At 46.9% G+C, this 22,448-nt stretch overlaps 1 long non-coding RNA gene across 1 annotated transcript; it reads left to right on the top strand.

Annotated features, from left to right (window-relative positions):
- The first annotated feature begins 7,729 nt into the window (after positions 1-7,729).
- Positions 7,730-8,568, top strand: LOC139830884 (uncharacterized). Its single transcript, XR_011744397.1, has 3 exons — positions 7,730-7,967; positions 8,066-8,239; positions 8,331-8,568. It is a non-coding gene; the product is annotated as an uncharacterized lncRNA (long non-coding RNA).
- The last annotated feature ends 13,880 nt before the right edge of the window (positions 8,569-22,448 follow it).

The following is a 22,448-nucleotide window of genomic DNA, read 5'->3' as shown; positions in this document are numbered from 1 at the left end:
GTCTTGTCGCCTTCGAGTTGTTGTTCCCACCATCCTTCTTCAATATTATGACGCACCTCCTCGTTCACCTAGTTGAAGAGATTAGAATTCTCGGTCCTGTATTTCTACACAATATGTTCCCCTTCGAGAGGTTCATGGGAGTCTTAAAGAAATATGTTCATAACCGAGCTAGGCCGGAAGGAAGTATCTCAAAGGGCTACGGAACTGAGGAGGTCATTGAGTTTTGTGTTGACTTTCTTCCTGACCTTAAGCCGATTGGTGTTCCTGAATCTCGGTATGAGGGGAGGCTGACTGGAAAAGGCACACTAGGAAGGAAAGCAACGGTGTGGAGGGACAAGATTTCTTTCAATCAAGCGCACTACACAGTTCTATACAATTCCAGCTTGGTGGCTCCGTACATCGAGAAACATAAGAATGTTTTACGAGAAATAAACCCGGGCCAGCCCGAGTCCTTGATTACACGTCAACACATGAATACCTTCGGCAGTTGGTTGCAAAGACATCTCATTAATGACCCATCTGCGGTGGAGCAGCCTGTACTTGTTGGCCAGGTTACCATCTTCAAACATATGTACATTCCAAGGGTACGAGATAAATGGGAATACATTTTACACGATCGACCAAGATAAAAAGAGCACCAACCAAAACAGCGGTGTCCGCTTCGATGCAACAGACGAGAATGGGCAGACCACCACATATTATGGATACATAGAGGAGATATGGGAACTTGACTATGGTCCCACTTTTAAGGTCCCTTTGTTTCGGTGCAAATGGGTGAAGCTCAGCGCTATACATATTGACGATAAGTACGGTATGATAACAGTGGATCCCAACAATCTTGCGTACCTGGACGAGCCTTTTGTCCTAGCCAGCGAGGTGGCTCAAGTTTTCTACGTGAAGGACATGTCTAGCAAATCAAGAAAAAGAAATCAACAAAAGAATACATCAATCGAGGAGCCAAAGCGCCACATAGTTCTTTCGGGAAAAGAAACATCGTGGGAGTGGATGACAAGACAGACATGTCAGAAGATTATAATAAGTTTAAAGAAATTCCGCCCTTCACGGTGAAAATTGACCCAAGCATCTTGCTAAATGATGAAGATTCTCCATGGCTACGGCGTAGAAGATCACAACACTAGATGGCGATGTAATAATGTATTCTTCATATATAGTTCCCAAGACAATCTCTACATTTATGTAATAATGAAGATTAAACTGTGTGCTTGGCTTGTTGATCTGCTTGGCAAGGCGTATCGATGCTCCTTTTATAGGCACGACACCGCTTCTACTTTGTCTTATTCCTTCGACAGGCCGTCGTGCGCTACATGCTTTATCTCATCGAGCAGTGCGTCCACCCACGCGTCCTTATCCTGCCGACACCTTTAGTCGCGGTTGCAGCCACCAACCGTGACAAAAGGTTACCGACACATCCTTATCCTGCCGACAGCTTTAGTCGCGGTTGCAGCCACCAACCGTGACAAAAGGTTACCGACACATCCTTATTATCCTGCCGACATCTTTAGTCGCGGTTGCAGCCACCAACCGTGACAAAAGGCCCTCCTAGATAAGCCTCCCCCAGTCTTTTGTCGCGGTTTGAGCCTCCACCCGGGATGAAAGTTTCGCGCGCCACTTCGTTCCCGCCTATTTTCTTCCCGCATTCCCGCCATTTTTCCACTATATATATGTAGGCTTGGACTCTCATATCTGCAAACCTCATCACTCTCTCCCATGGCTTCCATCGTATGTCTAACACCCCGGGAGGCGGAGGCGCTTTGCGCCTCGAACTACCCCTGCCCGCCCGGCTACCGCGTCCCGACCGGCTGGTTGCTGAGCGTCGGAGGCGTACCGGTCCCTCCTATCCCTGTAGGTGTGCCACGCGAGATGGCCATCACGAACCACTACTATTTCGAGCTCACGCCTGAGCAGCGGAGGAATCCCCAGTGGCATCCCGACTACAGCCCGACTTGGGACAGCTTCTTCATCAATCGAGGCGTGAGAGGGCGGTTGCCAGGTACGAGGAGGACGGCCCGCCTCCTTCGAACTTCAACGAGGCCGGCCGTCGGATGTGGTGGCGCGGCCGGACTCTCCAGAGCGTCCTGGCCTATCGTGGCCCCCGCCTGCGCTACCCTCAATCCCAGCCCACGCGTGGTCATCCGCCGAGGTTCGACAACCGCGACCCCGATGCTAGCGACGATGACGTCGGCGACTTTGATGACTACAGTGGCGACGTGTATAGGACTAGGCACGACTATGATTGAATGGCTCCAACATTCGAATATGGCCATGTATCTTATTTTTCAGTTGAGCTCTGTACTTTAATTTCAGTTCAATCGTAATAAATTTCGTGTCAACCACTTTATTGAACAAAAACAACCGACAACGACTTTATAAACTAAATTTAAACTAATAGAACCGACAACGACTTTATTGAAATTACAATAAAATAGATAAATTACTAGTCTAGTCTCTACTCGTCGTCGGAGGTTGTCTCCGTCCAAAGGTCATCCCACCGAGGGTCGTTTCGGTCCAAGTTGTATTCGAGTTCTCGAGCTCGAAGGCGGCGACGGCCCGACGGTGGCGCCTGTTGGACCTGCGTTGTGCCCTAAGGTTAGCAAAGAACGCGTCGGGGGACCGCGCCCTCCACCGGCGCATCAATCGCTCGTCGCGCTCGGCGATGGCGATCCGGCGCTGCACCTGGCGATGCCGGTGACGGTCCTCGTCGGTGACGAGGCACGGCGGTGGCGCGAGGAACTCCGCCTCCTCTAGCGATTCAACATCCGGGAAGTTCATGTCGTGCCCTGGCCGCCGAAAGCGCCACGCCGCCGCGTCGTAAGCGCGCGCCGCCTCTTCCGGCGTGTTGTACGTGCCGAGGGTGAGGCGGAAGCCACCGGCGCGTATCTCGGCGGTGAACCTACCGCTCGGATGCACTCGAACGCCACGGAAACCGGACGCCCCTCGACGACATGGAGGCATCCCGGAGATGAATGAGCGGAGGCGGTACCGTGGCGACGTGTGGTTGCGCCCGCACTCGTCGCTCTATATAGCGCACGCGGGGCATGGCACGATGTCGGCGGTGGCTACACGTCGCACGCCGGCGTCGGCGGGGTGAGGCACGATGTCGGCCGGTGGCTACACGTCGCACGCCGGCGTCGGCGGGCGAGGCACGTGTCGGCGGTGGCTACACGTCGCACGCCGGCGTCGGCGGGGTGAGCCACGTGTCAGCGGTGGCTACACGTCACACGCCGGCATCGGCGGGGTGAGCCACGTGTCAGCGGTGGCTAAACGTCGCACGCCTGAGTCGGCGGGGGGAGCCACGTGTCAGCGGTGGCTACACGTCGCACGCCGGCGTCGGCGGGCGAGGCACGTGTCAGCATTTATATATGCGAGATGCAAATAGTTCTATGGATGTCATATTCATGTTCATTGGATTTTTCTGATCAATTTTCATATATAACACTTTTCTTTTTGAGTTACCATTTAAAAGTTATTGAAATAATAGTTTTTATTTAAAAAAAACAAAAAAACAAAAAACAAAAAAACAAAAAACAAAAAAACAAAAACGGTCCAGGCCTGATCCGCGTCCAACGGCTCCAGGCCGTTGGATTCAAACGGCCGGAGCCGTTGGATGCGGTTCACGCGGATCGGCCGCCTCCCCCTCCCACCCCCTTTTGTCGCGGGTCGAGCCACGGCCCGCGATAAAGACCCCTTTGTCGCGGGTGGGGGCTTGACCCGCGACAAAAGGGGTCTTTTGTCGCGGGTCAAGCCCCCACCCGCGACAAAAGGCCCTAGGTATAAATACCTACCGCCGCGGGCGGAGCCCCACCCGCGACACCGGAGGCCATTTTCCTTAGCGTAAATCGCGCCGTCAGCTGCCGAAATCCACCGCCGCCGCCGCCGGCCATCTTCCTCGCCTCCGGCCGCCGCCCTGCCACTTCTGAGCCGCCTCTTCGCCGCCCCCGCCCTCTGCGCCACCTCCGCCACTCTGCGCCGCCTCTGCGCGCCACCTCGACGAGATCTCCCCGCGCGCGCCACCTCCTGCCGCCGCCGCCTCCTCCGGCCGCCGCCTCCTCTAGCTGGGACACCCCGGCCGCCGCCCCCTCTGCGCCACCCTCGAGGTAGCCGCCACCCTCCGCCGCCCCGCGCGGCCGCCGGTGCCGGCCGGCGCCCATGCCCCGGCCTCTTTTTTCATTAAGTTTTTAGTATTTAGTTTTAATTAGTATTAGTTAGTTAGTATTAGTTTAGTTTAGTTAGTATTAGTATTTAGTTTTAGTTAGATTAAATTAGTATTAGTTAGTTAGTATTAGTATTTAGTTTTAATTAGTATTAGTTTAGTTAGTATTAGTATTTAGTTTTAATTAGTATTAGTTAGTTAGTATTAGTATTAGTATTTAGTTTTAATTAGTATTAGTTAGTTAGTATTAGTATTAGTATTTAGATTAAATTTAGTATTAGTTAGTTAGTTTAAATTTTTGTAGATAGTTAATTCAAATTTCGTAGTTACTTAGTTTAAATTTTGTATTAATTCAAATCTTGTAGTTAGTTAGATTAAATTTTGTATTAATTTAAATTTTATATTAGTTAGCTTGTAAACAACCGACGCAAACACTCTCGCGAACACCGCTCTCCCTCTCATGAACAACACTCGCCGACACCCCTCTCCATCTCGCGAACACTAGCCGACACCCCTCTCCCTCTCGCGAAAACCATCGACGCCGCAACTCCCCTCTTCTCTCCCTTCTCGCGAACAACACTCGCCGACACCCCTCTCCATCTCGCGAACACTAGCCGACACCCCTCTCCCTCTCGCGAAAACCATCGACGCCGCAACTCCCCTCTTCTCTCCCTTCTCGCGAACAACCGACGCCGACACCCTCTCTCTCTCTCTCTCTCTCGCAAACACGCGTCGCCGACACCCTCTCCCTCTCGCAAACACGCGTCGCCGACCTCCCTCTCCCTCTCGCAAACACGCGTCGCCGAGCACCCTCTCCATCTCGCAAACACGCGTCGCCGACACCCTCTCCCTCTCGCAAACACGCGTCGCCGACACCCTCTCCCTCTCGCAAACACGTGTCGCCGATTAGGGTTAGGGTTTGGTTTGTGTTTGATTAGGGTTAGGGTTTGGTTTGTGTTTGAACATTTACTTATCGATTTAATTCTTTTGCAGAAACAATGGATCAATTCGAACGGGACTTGGAACAGGAAGACATATTCGCGGACATAATCCGCGATGGTACAGCCGACCGAGCCGGCTCCGGTGATGGAGAAGCCGACGGCTCCGGTCATGGAGAACCCGACGGCTCCGGTCATGGAGAAGCCGACGGCTCCGGTGACGGAGAAGCCGACGGCTCCGGTGACGGAGAAGCCGACGACGGCTCCGGTGACGAGGTATTAATGGAATTCTATATGTACATATGTATTGAGGCATTAGTATAGAGGCATTAATGCAATTCTATATGTATTCTCTTAGGCCTCCGAAGATAAGATAGAGAAACGAGGCCCGGCAAAGAAGTTGACCAAGAAAGACCACTTCACAATTGAAGTTATATCACCGGAAGGCCAACCGGTGGTACCCGAGAATGTCGGAGTGAAGTTCAAAAATCAGTGCGGAGTTGTGGTTAGAGATCGTGTCCCGATCCTTTGTCGAGAGAATGGAACAAGACGAAGAATGTGTCCGAAAATCAGGTTGCCGATAGGTACAAGGACACACTTTTCAGAGACCTCATGGCACATTTCACTTTGCCAGATTTAGGATCGGAGTCTGAGAATGCTAAGCAGCGAGAGCTAGTGAAGAAATGGGCTCTTAAGAAGATGGGGGAACTTTTCCGGGCGTATAAGAACCGGTTATGGAAAAATTATAAGAAAGACAAGAAGCCTCCAGTATTCGAGAACTACCTAGCGAAGCAGGAGCATAAGCAGGAAGAATTTGTGAGGTACAAAGAATCAGAGGAGGCTGTGAACCTGTCAGCGAAAAACAAGAAGAATGCAAGCGAGAAGAAATATCACCATCATACGGGGCGAGGGGGCTACGGAAGAGCCATGCCTAAGTGGGATGCACAAGAGGCTGAGATGGAGCTGAACGGGATCACTCCTAACCCACGCGAGAAGGATGGGACATAAGGGCTCGAAATTGGTTCCTCGCGCATGGCTGTGAGTATGACATGAAGACAGGGAACATTGTTGAAAGTGACACCAGGGTTAGGGTACCCAGGCAAAAATGGATTGAAGTGACGACAGATATAAAGGCGGGAAAACTAAAGTTTGCTCCCGATAGAGAGAAAGACTTGCTGACGCTTGTCCTCGGTAATCCTGAGAAGGGAGGACGAACAAGAGGCTTCGGCCCTAGTGTTCCGTGGTCGCTTGGGTTTCCGGCCGACGCGGAGACTTATAGAAGCCGAGCGAGAGCTAAACAACGCCAGCTGGAGGTGCAGAATGACCGGATGGCCGAGTTCCAACGCCGACTTGACCAGCAGCAGCGGGAGCTTCAGCAGCGGCAGCGGAGATAAATGAACTAAAAGGACAGCGCCCGCCAGATAATACCGCTGAAATATCTCAGCGACGAGACAGCAGCGTGGCCGACTCGGAGGCCCCTCCTACACGGATGATGATAGATGCCGGTCCTGGCGACCCCTTGGATGGAATCAAGGAGACAACACCTTGTGATCTCCATGAGGTGTTCAGGAAGGTTTCTGTTAAGGTGGCGGTCGGCTATGTCTTACCGGCATGTGGACCTGAAGGTGAGCCGGCAACATGGCATGGCAATCCGATTCCAGCTGGCTATGCTCGTGTCGGGGTGGATTCAGTTGTCCCGCAGTGGGAGACATTGGAGCTCCATATCCCTGGAGGTGATGGGGGGGTTTCACTCGGAGAGGTCTTTGGGAGAAATCATTCTCTGGGAAAAGAAGAACATCAGGCTGCCAGGCTGGGTAGCACCTAGTACCGGTCGTCCCAAAGGTCACCATCACCTCCTCCAGGTGATCGCAGGCCACCATCACCTCCTCCTACTGATCACATGTCGACACCATCACCCCGTGGGTACGACGTCGACCACGACATCGGTACTCCATCTCCATCTCCAGCGCCGCCGCCTCCGCCCACTAAGACTCGGAATGCACCCTGCGGTAGCGTTTCAAGAGTCCTGTCCCCAAGAGGTCGCCCCTCCCAAAAGTACCAAAGGTTCCTCCCCCGTCCTTGGGATCTTCTTGTCGAGGAAAATGCGGCGGCTGTTGCGAAACACAACTATGATCATTTCCATAAGCCAAATCCTCCAGTGCTGAGCCATACACAGAGAAGCAAATAGAATATGCTACTAGTTTTCTGAACACACCATCGCAGTATGAGTTACACGAGAAGAAGGATGACTATACACGCACTCTTGCGAAGGTAATTGACCAAAAGAAGGATGAAAAGGCTAAGGAGAAGGACATTGCTGGCACGAGCAAATCATCAGCTAGAAGTGCAGATGAGAAAAGGTCAAGTTCAACAAGTGCACCCCTCAAGGCCAAGCAAACGACAAAAGGCAAAAAGAGAAAGGAAGTTCCCCTCCTCGGTGCTCAGCCCAAACAATCGATCCCACCACTCAAAGTGTTTAATGTTCCCAAGGTGTACGAGGAACATGGTGGTGGTGTCAATATGGAAGAAGCTGCAACTCTAGCGGCTCAATGTGGAGTTACCGTGGACGAATTGTTTGGTGCCGCAGATGATGCACTACCCACTGCTGATATAGCTCCTACATTTGTCTACGGGGAAGACTTGGTCAGCAGAGAGCAGCTGCATAAACTGCCAACACATATGCGGAATTTGCATCAGTGGTACCTTGATGCATGCAAGGAGAAAAAAATGTACATCGTGGCGAGTATACCATGGGAATATTACTACCGAAACGAGGAGATCCATATTGAGATGAATGAACTCTGGCAGTTATTCAATCTAGAAGCCCTCGACAAATCTCTCATGAGTTGCTATTGCTTGTAAGTTGTTAACTACATATAAGTTCATTTTCATTCAGTTCATGTTCGTTTTCATTGCATATATATACTCATTATATCTTATGGGTTCTCTTTTGCAGACTGAAGATCAGTGAGTGCAAAAGTAATAATATTATCAATGTTGGGTTTGTTGACCCAGATAAAATACATGTTGAAACGGTGAAGCATAAACGCGAAGAAACGGGGGGAAACCTACTAAGGTTTTTGGGGCAGCAATATTTCTGTGATTCAATATTGTTTCCTTACAACTACGAGTGAGAGTCTTAATGATCTTTTATGCACATTCAATTTTTCTTACTCGATGTTAAGTGTAATTCCTGACGTATATATGCATAACATGTGCAGCTTCCACTGGATTCTACTAGACATTCAACCTGATAAGGGAATAGTTGAAGTAAGAGACCCACTGAGTAGAGGCCTGGACGGGTTCCAGGACTTGCAGAAGTTGCTCCAAGTGTAATTTCCTTCATCGCCGCGCTTTATCTTTCGTGAGATATCAATTAATTATCCACTCATTCAATCATTCTTTTGCCTGGCAGGGCTTGGCAAGCTTTGAAGAATGTTCATAAGGACATTACCTTTGCAAAGAAGCTAACATTTACTCCTGTAACGTGCCCCCAGCAGCCACAAGGGACGAATCTATGTGGATACTACGTTTGCGAGTCCATTCGCATGTTAACCACTGAGAAGCAGAACAGAAATAAATTCGACGTAAGCAATAACATTCACAACTTTATTTATTATCATCAATATTTCGTTATCAAGACTGATATAGTCATACTCATCTCATTTTCGTATATAGGTCGACTTCATGCGGGACAGACTCCAACCAAAGGAACACGCACTAGGAATCGCGGAGGAAGTGGCGGGACTTTTGGTTAGAGAAGTAATAAACAACAAAGGCTTGTTTAGTCCAGATAGTTGTTCTACCTCCAAATAGACGGTCGTTAGTACCGTTTGTCGATCGTGAGCTCCATGTATATATGTAGGGAACCTACGAATATGTGTAAGGGGAATCGACTTCTGCTTCCAATATTTGTTTGATCGATCTATATATATATATATAATGAATGAATGTGTACAACTTCTAGTAGCGTACAAATATATGCAACTTTTATTTTCGAACGAAAAAAATGAAATAACAGGCGGTCGGTGGCGGGGGGGAGGGGTGCTGCACCCCTCAAACCCTAAAGCAGAAGCGTTGTGCGCGCGCCACGTAGAAGGCCTTTTGTCGCGGGTGGTAATACCGCCCGCGACAAAAGGGCCTGTGCCCTGCGCGCCCCACGGCTGCCACGTGGTGGACCTTATGTCGCGGGTCGTAAGTGACCCGGGATAAAAGGCCACCCTTTTATCGCGCCTTGCTTGTCGCGGCTGGCCGCCCGCGACAAAAGGCCCTAACCACCCGGATCAAAAGGCCTGTTTTCCACTAGTGAACCTAGATATATATACGTGTTATTGCAGTCATGTGTTATACCGGATCTGGTAATAGGCTTTTGTTGAGAACCTTCATCTTCTCGTTACATGTATGATCTTATGGTAACACTGCATAAGATATTTTTAACTAAAGAAATATTTTATGGAGTGAGCCAAAACATCCCAATATTATGTGGACGCATAGCCTGTGGATTGGAATCCTTCTTGCCTGTCTACATAGAAATACGAAAGTGAATCAGTGGAACGATCAAAATAAAATAGATCAATTTCGTCGCATCGACGTAAATATTTACTGGCATCCTTAGGGATGTTGCATCATGAAAAATATCTTTATCACAAGGATCTTGTCCGATACATTAAGATACTGCACAAACATATCCTTGGATTTAGAATATACACGTTTCAAATACATGATAGCTAGAGTTAAACTAAAGTATAAATGCAATGTGTTCTTACTTAGAAAAGAAGCATGATTGACTCTATTGGCCCCAATCTTCCAAGTAAATTCTTATGCAGTGTCACCAAAATTTCATCCTTGTGATTTAGTTAACACAAAAATCCGGTCATACATATTAACGTATTGATCCGATCATGCTATACACATTAACATATAGATCAAACTATACCCAATAATATATACACAACATGTATCATATAGATGTAACAATCTAATCCTAACATACAACATAACATATTTCTTCATATTTGCAGGTTATCTACCGATCCACCGCTTTCTTCCGTTCGTGGTCCTTGCTTCAGAAGTCAGAGAGCCGAGACCTCTTTATGGAGGTTTCTACACGGTTGGAGGATGTGGCGAAGGATATTTTTTCCCAACATGGATGGCGGCGTAATCTAAGGATAGAGTCCGCGGAGCCGTAGCTGTCGTTCCATGTTTCAGACTTCAGTGTTGGTTTTTATTTACCTTGTGCGGATACTACTATGACTTTTTGTGAGTGTGCGGCTGTGTGCATCTTGTTATGCAGAGGCCGGGTGTAATACTTTTATAAGTAATGAAAGCGCCCTTTATCGAAAAAAAAACAACATAACATATATATCAAGATAGCTTACGCACCATCTCACAAAACACCCAATCCTAACAATATTGTAAAGAATCCAGCCTTGCTTACTGTGCTAGTGAGTAAAAAACTAAACTCACCGACCCTAACACAATATTGTAATGGATTCGGCCTTGCTAACTGTGTTACGCATCTGATCTGCAGTCTATTTAAATAAAAACTAGCTGGATGACCCGCGCAATAGCGCGGCTAGCACTCGTTTTTTTTTTAACTTTTGGTACCTAATTCATTGACCTTGTATTTGCGCAACTCCATCAATGAACTTTGGCCAATCGCATGTGTAGTGATTTTTCCATGTCAAGTAACAAAATGTACCAGCTTGATGCATAAACTAAAGGTCCTACTGAGATTATGCTCCTTGCATATCGTTCACATGAATTATATGACATGTCTATTCGATTATATGACATGTCTATTTGAATCATCTTACTTAATTCTGAAAGAAAAGATACAAAACAATATAGGTGAGATCACTTTCACACAAATGGTAAGCTAAATAGATAAATAATCTGACAAACCCATTTATTAAGATTTTTGTATTTGTGTCACCCGTCCTTGAATCCCCATTGATTATCATAACGTCTATATTTTCTTGTCGGTCCAGTGTGTATTCATAGATGCACGTACTTTTATTTGGGGTATTTGTGTATGACATATTGATCTTTTAATCCTTATATAATGAAGTTCTACTTAGCATACTGCACACTTAAAAAGGCATCGTAAGTTAGGAATCATGGGCAGTATGGTGCATCGATTTTGTTTTGGTAGGGTCGCTGAAATAACACAGAACTTGATCTTATACTTTCCCTATGCTTTACTCATATGCACATGATCAATATGTGCAGTTGGCTCATCTAACGGCTCATTACATCTAGAATTTCAAACTTGTTATCCTTTCATGGGCTTCAGCAATTGCAAAGTCCTATTTTGGAGATGAGAATTGACACTTCCTAATGAAAGAGTGTGGATCAAAGATTATATGTGCATGGTGATTATATGTGTTTACTGCATACTGAAGTTTCACAAATTTATGTTTGTAGCAACTGGTCCCTTGACTTTAATTGTGCGCTTTGTCAGGACAACATCTTGAAAGGTTGCTCTCATATATTATTTGATTGTTTTTTTAACAATGTTGGAGTGCTGTTGACATCACTTGTGCATCAGCGCCATTTCCTGTAACTAAAGCTGGCCTCACTGGACCTATTTTCTTCCAGTTATTTGGAACATTTGGAAATAGGGAAATGGCTATATCTTCGATCAGATAGATTCTTCCTTTGCTAGAACCAAAGCCTGCTTCACAAAACAGCTAGTTCTTAGTCAAAGGTTCAAGGTTACCTACGATTCAAAGCTTTTGGCTTCTACAGAGTTGCTCTTATAATTTTTCTTTAGGATTCAAAGCAAGAAATAGAAGTTACCTGACATCCTCCCAAAAGAGTTTAATCAAATTCTATTGTCATGTACTCCACAACCATTATGCAAAAAGATCTCACACCTACAAAACTGAAGAAGGGATAAAACATATAAATACAGGCTGAGTTGCAGCAGTAAGATTTACTTGTTGTTTCTAGCATGGATGGCAAGCAAAAGTAGCAGCAATATTATGATCATTCAGCCATCTACAGGCAAGTGAATATTCCTTAGTGGTGTGATTTTAAATTAAAGGACATGTAGAATGTATAATGTATAATAAGAACTGTTTAATTTACACTTACCAAATTCACGGAGTAGAACTCACACAATTTCTGCACCCTATAGGAGCACCACAATGCAGAAATCGAGGAAAATAAATATAAATAATTGCCTCTCTATGTAAATTTCTGAGTGTAATAAAAAATGCCCTTTGTTCGATTATGTTTCTTACAAATTCGCTTGCGCAGGATACATATTTATCCAAGAGAAAAAAAAAGGAAAAAAGAGTGTGTGCTCTTTCCAAATATTCCAACAAACATGCACCATAATGTGACCATGTACGTACCAATTTCAATTTATAGAGAGATTGTAGCACTTGAGCGAAGATCAAAAACAATGTTACCATCCATGTGTCCCAGGCCAGCTTATCACTCTGTTGCACATTCAGATTGTCATTGTATATGTATACATACATCATCAGTTAATACCAAAGCAAATTGGACATACCAAGACTGCTTCGGGGCTCATTCTCCAGGACGGACTATGAATTGGCATGCGTAACGGACAGGTGGGTGCGTCCAGGTCAGACGTACGTACGACAACTCACAGCGGCCACTGGATCGAAGTTCGCCTCTACGATTTTCTCCATGCATATCCGACTCAAGTTATCACCCGCTTGATGCAAGGATACCCATGGTTGACCTGCAAGCATATCGAGTGTGTTTGTGTGGTGTTGGGTAATACTGAGTTGTTGAGGCCTTACCTGGAGTCATCGAGCTCCAAATTCACCAACAACACAAAATTCTCCGTTGTTTGGCGGCTGCGAGCAAGCATGGTGTGGTCACGTTTATAAGAAACTTTCAGCACCGTCATCACCGTTAGGGCCGACTCACCAAATATCCATATGGCTCGATTCCATCTTCCGGATGTGGTGGAGCGAGGCAGCCGAAGTACCGCATGCTACGATTTTGACGGGAAAAGTGGCGAGCCTGATACTGTTCGCTATGCCGCCATCACCATTAGGGCTATCAATGACTGCATCATCTTTGCATCAGCAGGTAGGATATGAACGGGATTGATCTTGAACGATCGATGCCGCATCAGATTTGTATCACGGCATCAACAGGTGCAATACAAAACTGACTGATCATTACTTGTAAGAATTGATGTCCTCTGATTTGAAAGAAAAATCTAATCTCAGGATGTGCTAGTGTATGCAAGACTGCTGGTAAATTAACTATAATACCTGAATCATATATACATACCCGATCGCTCCGCCTTTTCTTTGTTGCTGCAACCGAACAGCCAGCATCACAGCTCCATGCCTGCTTGGAGCAAGCTGCCCATGTTGAATATCCTTTTATGCATGAGGTGCAGTTGTTGAATCGATCGGATAGTTAGGTACAGATCTGATCGGCAATTTCGTGCGCAGGAGACCTTGCCGCGTACGTCTTTTTTTTCTTTTTCTTGGACAGCGTTTTCTTTTATTTTACGTGCATAGGTATAAGACGTGTGCCTAATCTAATCCGTTAGTTATGTAAGGTTTAATCTCCACCATTAATTGTTTGTTGTTTTAATTATATAATAGATACATGAAAAAAGGTGTATACCTCAGGGCAGGAGACACGTCCAAACGGTCGAGATGGCGAGGATACGCTGGTATGACCAACCTTATTGTTGTTCGGCCGCGCGGTTTGGCCGGCACAAATGACGAAGAAGCCTACGGCGATGTCGTTTGCATTCCGGTGAGGCATGCCTATAGAAGCTAGCTAGCTTCTTCCTCGCCCACTAGGTGACTCTTGGGGAGCAAGGTGTGTCCTGCATGCGTGTTCCTATATATAGAGTGGCAATTGTCGTGGAGTGAGTCCTGACGGGACCCTGCTGGTACTTATATTTTAAAAAGTGCGTGTGCTTCCATAGACCCCATGACTGAAATGTTTTCCTAAGTGAAACACAAGGACAACTGAGATTAAACGATACCTGTTCGGGATTAGAAGTAGGATGGCTGAGATTAAACAATACCGCAATACCCCTTCGAGGGTTTACACTATTGTAAGATTTGAGGGTCTATGAAGCACAAGCCTTTAAAAAGATGGTACGATCACGTTTCCTCGTCTTATATGGACCCATTTTTACATATGATTTGCTTATGAAGAAATGTATGCCTTTCACCTGCATCACACATACTCGCGCATGAAAATCCGTATGTGTTTTGTCGCGCACGAGTGCGTTACACCTACACCAGCTTCACACACGAGTTATATCGATGGAAAGTCGTTTGTGTTAGATCACACACATATGTGTTACACCTGCAATATTTGTCTTCATCGTCCGCAACTATTTGAGCATGAAAGGGAGCAAATTTACTGCACATCCACATAGTTCATCTTGAAGAAGAGTTCATAATATATTTGGGCTTAGCCAAAATGAAACCAGTTAATCAAACATTGTTTTGCTTCCTTTTACAAAAGACCGTCAATAATGTTTGGGTATCTTTTGGATGGGCACCAATCAAACATTGCCCTTCCCGTTACCAAAGACAGGCCTTAACATCACATTACATACATATATAGGCCCAAATAGAATTGTAAATAACCATACTCTGCAAGTTGTAGCCTAATAACTTCACATTACATACATATATATGTAGCCATCTCTGGAGCCTGATGCCTCGATATCGTTGGGGAACTAATCGCTATAGCCTGATGCCTTTGTTTCCCAGCGGTCCTGCGCCTTGCGAGTGCAGTCATCCACAGCTCTGCAACCTTGTCGGCGGGAAATTGTGCAACAACCTTGCGTGGCTGGCCTTCTTACCTTCCTTCCTGGCGCCCAACCATGCACGCAGACGTTCCTCACGGAGAGTCTCAAAGGAGTCATCCACAACGTGATTCTTAGTTTCTTCATCACACCGCACCGATGCGATGGACTCCTCTATCACCATATATAAGCTCCTACAATTCGTGCCCCTGCACCCCGACCAGCTCATCGTCCTCTGTAGCGTGGTCCTCCTGCTCTAGGGCTTACTACTCCTCAGAGTAAGACCCCGCGAGGTCGATGCTACTTCGCCCAACACTGTTCTGCTGTGAGGAATGCTCGTCCTATGCATCTGACGACACAAGGTCAATGCAACCTAGAGTGGATTCTAGGAAACGCATAGTAGAGATGTTGGGAGGCTGTTGGTGGGAAGAGGGAGCGGCGCATTTTATAAGCGAGGATATAAATGGTGTGAAGCTTTTTAGTTCACATTTCGAACGAAAACGGTAAATTTACGGGAATATTTCACGACCAAAATATTCACAAACGATTTTCTGTAGATTCAATATTTGTGATACAATCTGTGTGTGATATTTGTCATCACATAAAGATTTAGTATAAGAAAAGGCATGTGCGATTTTCATCGTCCTCCAAATTTCTTTCGCCTTCGTCATCGTCAGAGGACTAGCCAGAGTACAAGGGGGAGTAGCAGGATTGGAGATCAGTTGGCGGGACGGACTGCTCTGCCTCCTTGATCGGAGATGCTTGATCCCTCCCCTGCCATCGGAGGCTCATGCTCAACATGGCGATGTTGCACTCCCAGGCGCAAGAGAGGCGAGCAGTGACCTTCCTACGAACCATGTCGAAGTGTTATGTGTCCCGTGTAGTGGTGGTGTGTGTCAATAGGGCGGTGGCAGGGGGCTTTATGTAGCGCGGCCCAGGAAGCCGAGTCGTTGGCGACGGGTATGTGGCACATGCATGGGAGGAAGGCGAAGGGGCTACATGGGTCGATGGAATAATAGGAGACAAGCTTGGGAAAGTTCTACACACGACTTTTAATTTATTAGCGTTTGGGATGGGTAGACGAAAACGAGACGGACTCATTCAAGAAAATGTCACAAAAAGTTCACATACAACGGAAAGTCTGGGGATCGTTTGCGATAGGAGTGTTCGGTTCATCTCCACCACGTACGAGCCCAACGGCTCGACGTGCCCTTTGACCGCACCCTTATCGGGGGCGCCCATGCATTCACTGGATGGTGGGCCCCTATCCCCGCGCTATATAGAGAGGTGGGGGCCAGCTGCACACGTTACGAGGTTGACCGTGCGCCCAAGCCCCCACCGACATCCCTACCGATCTAGGGTTTAGCACAGGCCGACGGGAAGCTCTGCCACCACCGCCAATACGTCTCCCACGCCACCGCCATTGCAACCATGACGAACCCATCTGGTTCCTCCTTGATGTCTACGCCCCCTCCTTTTCCTGTAGACAGTGTTGGGCCTCCAAGAGCAGAGGTTTGTAGAACAGCAGCAAGTTTTCCCTTAAGTGGATCACCCAAGGTTTATCGAACTCAGGGAGGAAGAGGTCAAAGATATCCCTCTCATGCAACCCTGCAACCACAAAGCAAGAAGTCTCTTGTGTCCCCAACACACCTAATAGGTGCACTAGTTCGGCGAAGAGATAGTGAAATACAGGTGGTATGAATAAGCAGTAGCAACGGCACCAGAAAAGTGCTTTGCCCAGGACAGTAAACAAGCAGTAGTAACGCAGCGATGGTAACACAAAGAAAAACAGTAAACAAGCAGCGATAGCAGTATTTAGGAACAAGGCCTAGGGATCAGACTTTCACTAGTGGACACTCTCAACATTGATCACATAACAGAATAGATAAATGCATACTCTACACTCTTGTTGGATGATGAACACCATTGCGTAGGATTACACGAACCCTCAATGCCGGAGTTAACAAGCTCCACAATTCAATGTTCATATTTAAATAACCTTAGAGTGCATGAAAGATCAACACGACTAAACCAAGTACTAACATAGCATGCACACTGTCACCTTCACACTATGTAGGAGGAATAGATCACATCAATACCATCGTAGCAATAGTTAACTTCGTAATCTACAAGAGATCACAATCATAGCCTACGCCAAGTACTAACACGGATGCACACACTGTCACCATTACACCGTGCAGGAGGAATAAAACTACTTTAATAACATCACTAGAGTAGCACATAGATGAATTGTGATACAAAACACATTGCAATCATAAAGAGATATAAATAAGCACTTCACTATGCCATTCATAACAGTGAATAAGTATTCTGTGAAATATAGCCTAAGAGACCCACACGGTGCACACACTGTCACCTTTACACACGTGGGACAAGGAGTCTCCGGAGATCACATAAGTAAAACCCACTTGACTAGCATAATGACATCTAGATTACAAGCATCATCATATGAATCTCAATCATGTAAGGCAGCTCATGAGATTATTGTATTGAAGTACATAGGAGAGAGATGAACCACATAGCTACCGGTACAGCCCCGAGCCTCGATGGAGAACTACTCCCTCCTCATGGGAGACAGCAGCGTTGATGAAGATGGCGGTGGTGTTGATGGAGGAGCCTTCCGGGGGCACTTCCCCGTCCCGGCGGCGTGCCGGAACAGAGACTCCTGTCCCCCAGATCTTGGCTTCGCGATGGCGGCGGCTCTGGAAGGTTTCTCGTACCGTGGCTTTTTCGTATCGAGGTTTTAGGTCCAGGGGCTTTATATAGGCGAAGAGGCGGCGTCAGAAGGTCGAAGGTGCGCCGACACTATAGGGGGGCGCGGGCCACCCCTAGGCCGTGCCGGCCTATGGTTTGGTGGGCATGTGCCCCCTCTCTGGCGGTTCTCGTGTGTTCTGGATGCTTCCGGGCAAAATAGGAACCTGGGCGTTGATTTCGTCCAATTCCGAGAATATTTCTTTACTAGGATTTCTGAAACCAAAAACAGCAGAAAACAGAATCGGCACTTCGGCATCTTGTTAATAGGTTAGTTCCAGAAAATGCACGAATATGACATAAAGTGTGCATAAAACATGTAGATATCATCAATAATGTGGCATGGAACATAAGAAATTATCGATACGTCGGAGACGTATCACTCCTCATAGGGAGAACGTATGTCCCGCTGTCTCTCTCGTTCTCTCTCTCTGAAGCACAGTACCAGCACATTACTATATAGAGATAGTGTACCCACATAGGATCTACACTAGATGATCAACGAGAGTTAACATTGGTATCAAAGCCGCAACTAGTTTGTAGATCTTTGTTTCGGGAAAGCAAAAGAAAAAGAAAATCGACAAAGTTTCAAAACCCTAGTTGATCCCAAACCCTAACCCAAGATCGAAATCGAGAAGGGAAAAAGGGCAAAGAAAGGAAATCAAAAGCAACCGAGGCCCTCGGGCACGCTAGCAAAGCTGCGCCGCCACTGGCCGTGCATGATCCTCTCCATCCGACACGCATCGGCAAGCTGAGTCGTCGGAGGAAGAACCCTAACCCTACGGGGTAAAAACCTTACCGTGCGCCGCCGCTGTTACCAGCTGCTTCGGATGCTGCTGCTGGTCACCGGCAAAGAGCACCGCCTCTGAGCCAGTTGACAACGGCGCTTTATCCTTCGGGGTGCTCGCATGCGCCGGCCACGGGGCCAGAGGGGCGCCGGGTCTTCTCTACATGTCTCCTTCCGCTGCCGGTCGAGGTACTGGAGGAGGTAGGTGGATGGACAGGGAGTAGAAGCACTCTGCTCTCCGCTCGTCGATAGCGTTCTTGGCCACGCGAGAAGCAGCCGGGCGGCTCTGCCGCCAGAGAGAGAGTAGAGAGGTGCTCGAGGGGGGGGGTGACCTAGGGTTAGGGTTTCGGCAGTTATTGGCCGCTTAAGTACCGGGCGACGAGCACGTGCAACCGTCTGATTCATCGGACGGCCGGCGTTGCCTCTCGCTGACGGTAGTAGGCCACAGGTCACTAACGGGCTGTGGGCCATGAGCCAGCAGGCCAAAAGCTAAAGCGCCCGAGCAGCGCGCAAAGTTTCCTCGCTCGCGTGGGCTGTGGGCCACACGATGAGTTTTGGGCCCTGCACAGTTTTTACAGTTTTTCTGTTTTATGATTTTTTCAGGGGCATTTTTAAGCTATTTTTGCCCTATTTTTGTCTAGTTTTTTCTGAATAAATAGGACCAACCAAATATTTGTTCAGGAATTAAAAATTGAAAGTTTATGCCTCTGAAAAGTTCAAAGTTTCCGCTGCAAAAAATTAAAGGTGCATTTTAAATTTGAAAATGCAAAAGTGGCATTTTAAAGTGATTGTTGAAGCAATTATTGTCATTTTATGACCACGTTATTAATGGCATGATCATGTTTTGTTGCAATCATATGTGCATTTTCTCTATTTTCTGCCCAACGGTGATATAATTTTAATTGCACTAACAGTTGCATGTCTTAATTCGGACCAACATTGGATTATAATATGCAATTGTTGTACTGTTCTCGCTTATCTGTGGTTTTCAGGAGAGTAGTACTTAATGACCTGCATCAAGGATGTTCCCACCCTCAGAGGGGACAACTACACTGAGTGGAGGAAGATGGTAGATTTCTCCTTCGTATGTGCTGACGTGGACTGGGTGCTCGAAACACCAAAACCCACAAAGTCTGCTGATCTTGTCAAAGATGACAAGGATACTTATGATGCATGGGACAAAAATAAAAGAGTCCATGCTCCTATGGAGATGGCATACACTTGAGAGAAACAAAAGTGGCTGACAACCAAAAAAAGTGTATGGCATTTATAAAGAATACAATTGAGAATGTCATCGTGGGCTCAATTGGAGAGTGTGCTTCCGTTGGGGAGTACTTAAAGATAAAGAGTCAGTTCACTGGTTCTTCAAAGATATAGCCTACCCAGTTGCTGAAGCAGCTGGTAACAGACAAGTACACTGAAGGTGCACATGGAATCAGGGAGCACGTCCTCAGGATGACCAACATGCATGGCTGCAAAGCTGAAGCCCATGGATGATGACCTGGAGCTGAAGCCTGCACTTCTTGTTCACCTGGTCATGGCTTCTTTGCCTCAACAATTTGACATTTTTGTTATATACGCTGACGCTTATTCAGGGCTGGAGCGCATACGAATTTACTTTTATAGTCGTGAAAGCATTTTTAGGTTGTGTTGCGCACATGGTTGAAATTATTAGGTGGCAGTGTTGCTATGCACCACACACGGAAAATACCATCAATGTACCATAGGGGTCCTAAAAGCACGTTTTGTACTAGCGGATGGATGGCTATGATGCCATCTTCCGCGATATTTCAATGGTCGAGATTCCGACACATCCCAATGATGATGATGATGATGCATGTATAAATCATTGCTTGAACTTGCTGTTGTTGAGTAGTACTCCTACTTACGTGGGTTGGGAACCATCATGTGCTTACTGAAGAAACTTTTGTGCAGGTGGTTGCCTCAAGTTTGGGGGGACAGATCAGATCAAGGATCAACAACGAAGACCACATGAACATGAACACGAATGGAATACGCAGAACGATAGAGCCGATCGGTTTCCCGCTGGTCGAATAGAACGTGGTAGTGGTGGCGCAGCGTATGGCGCGTTTGGTTGCCTGGATTCGTGGCTCACTGGCGTAGCGGTGCAAGCGCACTTGCGCGTTTAGAATGAGCCACTGGCCGAAATTGCCTGTTGTTTGGTAGGTCGGGCTGCATCGGCTGGACCAACAGGACTTTCTATTTGTTAGCCTGTAGCCACGCCTAAATCTCGATGGAGATGATATTAGGTCTGTTTGGTACCATCTAGACATGCCTAAGGTTACCTCTTCTCTACGACGGGTAGCCTTACCATGCTCTCACCTCCCATCACACAGAAATCACAGTTCATGATAGTTGCAAACTTACGAAGCATAGCAGTTCACGAAATCATCCTAGCTACTACGAATGGTAGTTCATAACACGATGCTCCCTAGCTACTACGAATAGCAGTTTATCATAAGGGGCTCGTTCAACATACGGGGATCGAAAAGGGGTTCGAGAAACAGGGGATCATAGGGGGGTTCTTTTTCTTCACTTCTTCTTCACATCTTCACTTCTTCACTGCTTCTTCACTTCTTCTCAGATGGTGGTGTTGCCTCTGGCTTCCCACATTGCGCATGCCCACTCTTGCCTCTTCATCTTCCAGGCATCATTGTCGCATGCCTCCACGCCATTGCCGGTCTCTACTTCATCAAAAGTGATAACCTCTTCGAAGAACTCATCTTCGCCCTAACCTAGGATCCAGTTGTGAAGAATGCAGCAAGCAAGGACCTGCTTTATCTGAGTGTCAAATGTGTGGAACGGATTTTGGTTAAGGACATTGAACCTGTTCTTCAATGTAGCAAAGGGCCTCTTGATATGTCTCCGATGTATCGATAATTTCTTATGTTCCATGCCACATTATTGATGATATCTACATGTTTTATGCATACTTTATGTCATATTTATGCGTTTTCCGGAACTAACCTATTGACGAGATGCCGAAGTGCCAGTTGCTGTTTTCTGCTGTTTTTGGTTTCAGAAATCCTAGTAAGGAAATATTCTCGGAATTGGACGAAATCAACGCCCATGGTCCTATTTTTCCACGAAGCTTCCAGAAGTCCGAAGGGGAAACGAAGTGGGGCCACGAGGTGGGGACACAGTAGGGCAGCGCGGCCCAAGCCCTGGCCGCGCCGGCCTAGTGTGTGGCCCCACCAGGACTCCACCGACCTTGCCCTTCCGCCTACTTAAAGCCTCCGTCGCGAAAACCCTATTACGTTCGACGAAACCAGAGAAAACCTTCCAGAGCCGCCGCCATCGCGAAGCCAAGATCTGGGGGACAGGAGTCTCTGTTCCGGTACGCCGCCGGGACGGGGAAGTGCCCCCGGAAGGCTTCTCCATCGACATCACCGCCATCTCCATCAACGCTGCTGTCTCCCATGAGGAGGGAGTAGTTCTCCATCGAGGCTCGGGGCTGTACCGGTAGCTATGTGGTTCATCTCTCTCCTATGTGCTTCAATACAATAATCTCATGAGCTGCCTTACATGATTGAGATTCATATGATGATGCTTGTAATCTAGATGTCATTATGCTAGTCAAGTGGGTTTTACTTATGTGATCTCCGGAGACTCCTTGTCCCACGTGTGTAAAGGTGACAGTGTGTGCACCGTGTGGGTCTCTTAGGCTATATTTCACAGAATACTTATTCACTGTTATGAATGGCATAGTGAAGTACTTATTTATATCTCTTTATGATTGCAATGTGTTTTGTATCACAATTTATCTGTGTGCTACTCTAGTGATGTTATTAAAGTAGTTTATTCCTCCTGCACGGTGTAATGGTGACAGTGTGTGCATCGTGTAGTACTTGGCGTAGGCTATGATTGTGATCTCTTGTAGATTATGAAGTTAACTATTGCTATGATAGTATTGATGTGATCTATTCCTCCTTTCGTAGTGTGAGGGTGACAGTGTGCATGCTATGTTAGTACTTGGTTTGGTTATGT

Source organism: Lolium perenne, chromosome 4 (genome assembly GCF_019359855.2).
Source record: "Lolium perenne isolate Kyuss_39 chromosome 4, Kyuss_2.0, whole genome shotgun sequence".
NCBI classification, from domain to species: domain Eukaryota; kingdom Viridiplantae; phylum Streptophyta; class Magnoliopsida; order Poales; family Poaceae; genus Lolium; species Lolium perenne.
Note: the sequence above shows the minus strand (reverse complement) of the source record. Positions and strands in the feature narration are given on the sequence as shown.